Genomic DNA, 5,338 nt, shown 5'->3' with positions numbered 1-5,338 from the left:
ATTTCCAGTTTTGCAAGCATCATCACTAAGAATACATTGTTATTTTTAATCCACTTAAGAATCTTTATCCAAGTATGTTTTGATTACTTAAACTGAAAGCAAATTTACACCAAAAAGAAATCATCATAAAAGAAACTCAGTCTGTTTGAACAAGTATACACCTCACATATACTCAGCTTCATTTAACTCTGCAAACAGGGGCCAGCCAGTGGCGCAGTGGTTAAGTGCGCACGTTCCACTTCCCGGCAGCCCAGGGTTCGCGGGTTTGGATCCCAGTGCGGACATGGCACCGTTTGGCAAGTCATGCTGTGATAGGCGTCCCACACATAAAGTAGAGGAAGATGGGCACAGATGTTAGCTCAGGGCCTGTCTTCCTCAGCAAAGAGGAGGATTGGAAGCAGTTAGCTCAGAGCTAATCTTCCTCAGAAAAAAAGAAAAAACCCTCTGCAAACAGTTGTAAATATACAAATAAGTGATCCATAATCTGAGCCCTTGAGGAGCCTGGGGGCCAGTGGGAGAGACAGCTGTGTCAAATAAAATAGAGAAACATGAGATAACGTACAGAGAGGAAGGATTATTAACTCGGGTTAATAACTCTGGGAGATATCAACAAAGCATCACGGAGAGAACCCCAGAGCTGGGTTTTCTAAGAGGAGGAGAGGCTGGAGCCGCAGTGTGGAAGGCCCGGCGTCCGTGCTCCATGCCCGGGGGTCGGGTGTAGAAATGAGAGCAGGGCCTCGCCTCCCAGTGCCTCATGGCTACCTAGCTTACTGCTATCAGGGGGAAACTGCACTGGGAATTTAAAAAAATCCTGCGTTTGGAATGAAACGAAATCCTAAAGGAAAGGAAGGCTTCTCCCGGCCCCAGCCCACTCCCGTTCCCAGAGCCAACGTCATTCTGTCACTTGCAGCAGGGCCTGTGTGCATGACAGCCACAGCGAGGATGAGCACACAGCAAAACACCCGGCCTGGAGCCGCTGCAAGGAGCCCTGGGTGGCGCATGCTCAGAACAGAGTCCTGAAGAAGGGAAATTGACTCGCTCACGATCCCGCGGCAAGGATTTGAGAGCTATCATTGACAGTTACGGTGTCCTGGGTGGTTCTGACCATTTAACCCTCAACAGTATTATGGGGTAGATTCTGTGGTCCTGCATTTGACAGACAAGGCACTGAAACTCAGAAAGCCCAAGACACTTGCCCACAGTCACACAGCTAATTGGTGCTGGAGCCGGGGTGGTCTTGCCGCAGAGTCCATGCTCCTCTAACACCCATCCTAATGCTGAAGCCAGGTATCCTGGTCCCTGGCCAATAACCTTCCATCATCAACGAGCAGCTTGCAGCCCCCCACCCCCACCCCCCACCCCCACCGCCAACTAGTGGACCACTTGTACAAATGGCTTTGGTGGCACTTATAAAGAGTGTGCCCCTGTCCTCTGAGGAGCCTCTCTCCCAGATCAGGGCTGTGTCAGCATCTTCCACTCCCTAAGAAGACAGCGGTGCATCTTTCAGTTTGCGTAGCCTGGCGCCAGTGTGCTCACCTCCAGTGGCCAACTGGAGGAGAGATTTATTTGAATGTGTGTGTGGGGCCTTCAGCATCATGACGTCACGCATCTCTAAGTCTCTCTATTACGTCTCTAAGCCCAAATAAGATCTAAACATCCACGCCCTGAAAGCCAACTTTGGTTGCCATGGTAACTGGGCCATGGGGCCCTTCCTGACCTGAACCATCCCAGCAATACCAGCATGTTCTTAGCTCCAAACCACCCTGCGGCAGGTGGCTCAGGTGCTTCTGGCTGCAGCTGCGGGACTCTGGGGGGGGGGGCAGGGAGGGGCAGAGGGGGCTCCCCTTCCAGACTGCAGTGTTCTTCAGCCCCAGGAGCAAATTGCCGGGTCAGGACTTTGATCCTGATGGAACTCAGGTGGGCCCCACCCTTTCCGCAGCCGTCTGTGTTTTGTGGGGGAAACAGGCATTGCCAAGGGGTTGTCTTCCTGCCCCCCACACCCAGCTCTGTAGTGGCCAAAGTGGCCGTGGTGACCAGGGACGGGCAGTCCCGGAGGCTGAGAGCTGCAGTGAGCTGGGGACAGGGTGGTGGCCCAGGCCGGGCTCCTCTCTTGGCGCTGGTTCCCTGGGCGGGTGGCCAGGACTCCCCCCTCCCCTAGACTCTTGCCCAGACCTGGGGCCCAAGGAAAAAGGAGAGAGCTGCCAGGCAGTTGCCAAGGAGACAAGAAACCGTCTCAGACTGGGGGAGACTAAGGAGACGCGACAACAAAACACAGGGAGGGATCCAGCATCACAGAAATGGCACGAGGGGGAAAACTCGGGAGTCTGAGCAAAGTCTGCAGGTTAGTTAATCGCAGCGCACCAGAGCGAGTGTCTCATTTGGTAATTGCACTGTGGTTATGCCTATGGCAACAGCAGGGGTCGCTGCGTGAGCTATGGAAACTCCGTACCATCTTGGCAACTCTTCCACAAGTCTAAAAGGGTTTCAAAAATCGTGGGTTTTTCCTCATGAAAATAAAAGGAGGTATTGGCTCTCATATCTTGGTACATTGTAACATAAGTTTGTCATACCGCCTTCTTTCTTTGCCCTTCCCACTGTCCCACTCTGGCACAGGCATGTCACCCAGACCCCAGGCAAAGGTCCACAGAGCCCATGGAGAAAGAGAGAAAAGAGCAGCTGACCACTTCTTAGCACTACGGCATTGTTCTGAAGTCTTTATTATTCCACTTACTCAGGCCACCAACCTTGGGGTCATCCTTGACTCCTCCTCTCTTGCCCACATCCCACCTTCACAACATCAGCAGCTCCCTTAGTTCTGCCTTTGGATTACATCTCTAGAATCTGGCCCCTTCTGACCACCTCCATCGGCCTCTCTCATTCCTCTCCAGCCTCCTTGGTCTCCTTGCCCATCTTCTACCATGCCAGACACATATGCACCTCAGGGCCTTTGCACTGACTGTGTCTGCATCACTCTTCCAGAAAGCTGCATAGCTCACACGCGTCCACATCTCTCACCGCCCTCCATCTCCACTCCCATTTCATCTTTGCAAGGAGGCCTATTTTGAATTAAATCCCCCTTCCCACATTTCAGATCCTCTTTATCTCGATCTATTTTTTTTTCCATAGCCCTTTCTCCTTCTCACATACAATTTAATATACTTATTATGTTTATTGCTTGTTTCTGTTTGCCTCCTGCTAAAATATAAGCTCCCAGGGGCAGGGATTTTTTCTGTATTGCTCCCTGCTTCGACCCCAGCACCTACACAAGAACGTGGCTGTCGGTCAGTATCCGTTGAGTCAGTGGTTAGTGTGAGAGAAGGTCTGTGAGAGCCGCTCGTTCTCTCCAGGGACGAGCATGGGCGAACCATCCACCGGGCTGAGCTGTGGTGGGTCTTGCTCTAGAGCACAGCTATGTCTGGCCACATGCACGCTGTCCTGCAGTGCCAACACAGAAACGGGGTCTGTTGTCAACGGCTAGCTGTATGGAGCGGTGGCACTTTGGAAATGATGCACTCAGATTGAGTCCAGTCTCCACCACGTGTGTGGCTTCGGATAGATGACCCAGTCTCACTGTGCCTCAGTTTCCTCATCCATCAAATGGAGATTAATAATCCCTGCCGCCTTGGGTCGTTGTGAGAAGTGAATAAAACTGAATGTGGTGACGCACGTCAAGCCATCAGCACGTAACCAGCACTCCGAGAAGGTGAGCTGAAAATGCACCTGTAAAAGGCGACTGTTAAAAATGCAAAATGCATTTTTCCAGACAATTAATGGAAAAGACTAATTATTCCCTAGAGCTCATGAGAAAAGTTTGGCAACTGAACTGAGAACGCACGAGCAGCTAAAGGCTGGTGTTGGTTCAGCGAACGTTTATCGAGAACCCACCGCAGGCCGGCCCTGTGCTGGTGACGGGTGGGACTGGCTTCGTGAGCGCTCACAGCGTCACGTCACCTTCTGGCTCTGAACTCTTCAACAGGATCAGAAACCAGAGTCGCACAGAGCTCAGAGGACACTTGGAGACGACGCAGTCTGAACGCCATCCTCTCAGAGGAGCAAGCTGAGGCCTGGGGAGGCTCCAAATATTTGCCCAGGTCCCGCGGCTGGTGTGTGCCACCTGTCTCGTGCCCTCCTGGAAGCCCTGCCGTGGGGACTGACGAGGTACTGGGCGCAGCACCCTCGCCAGGCGGCTGTTAGATTGACTGCGCGGCTTCCCAGGGTCACAGCACAGAGGAATCCAACCCAGGTCCGCCTGCTTCCCAAATCCGTGCTCTTTCGATGTTCAGCTTGGCCGCATCAATAACCGACTGTTCTATGAAATAAAAATGCCTCCGTTGTAAGAAAAACGTGGCCTGGTGTCTTCTACACAAGGAGCAGCCGTGGCGCTGCCCTCGGCCTCCACGTGTGAGGCCTGAGCTCCCCTCTCCAGCGTCTCTTTCTTCCTGTCCCGTTTCATGTGACAGTTTCTCTCGGTTCCTGGAGAGCTGGTCCCGGGAGGTTTCCTTCAGCCGCGCTGCGGGCCTTGAGGAAAACAACGTGTTAACGACGCAAAGGCCGAGGGCGCCCCCTGGTGGCCGTCAGTGGTACACATTTTCCAGGACCACGATCCCAGTTCACCTGCGCCGGGGCTCCCAGGACCTCTATATGGGGGCTGAGCGGCCGCCCTCCGCCCTTAAGTTGGCGACATGAGAGTGGTTATGGGACTTGACCGATGCTCTGTGGAAAGCGCACTATTTGATTAGAGTTTTATATTTATTTGAGGAGGACTTAGGGGACATGCCCCATCCCCCCACCCCGCAATACTCCACACCGTCACTGCCTCCTTCCTTCAAAGTCACTTAACTAAATCTAATATTTATCAGGTCCCACCATGTGCAAGGCACTGTGCTCAGGGCTGTAGGAAATGCAGGGAGGTTAATAAGATCTTTATGTCCACCCACAACGCTGAAAACGCATGTTGTTCCGCTCATGTCACGTGCCGAGAGTGTGCTGCTACTGTTTGAAGGCGACAACAGTTAGCGACCCCACCCATGAGAGAGTGCAAACACTCCACAGGGTATGTGCTCCACAGACGTCAGCGACCGTCTTCGTCAACACTGGTCAAGGATAACTGGACTCTGAAGGTCCCGGAGCGGGAGCTGGGGCTTCCAGTAGAAGAAAGGGTACATAAGTACATATATATTTGCTTTGCTTCAAATGCTTCTCTCTTAATGCATCTGTGGTGCCGGAAAAAAGAAGTTGAGCTTGAATGGTTCCTCCCTCTTCCCGGAAAGGCCAGCAGGAGTGGAGTGGGGTCTTCCTTCCCACACCTCCTCCGACAGCTGAGGAAGACCCAGAGGGT

Source organism: Equus asinus, chromosome 6 (assembly GCF_041296235.1).
Source record: "Equus asinus isolate D_3611 breed Donkey chromosome 6, EquAss-T2T_v2, whole genome shotgun sequence".
NCBI lineage: Eukaryota > Metazoa > Chordata > Mammalia > Perissodactyla > Equidae > Equus > Equus asinus.
Note: the sequence above shows the minus strand (reverse complement) of the source record.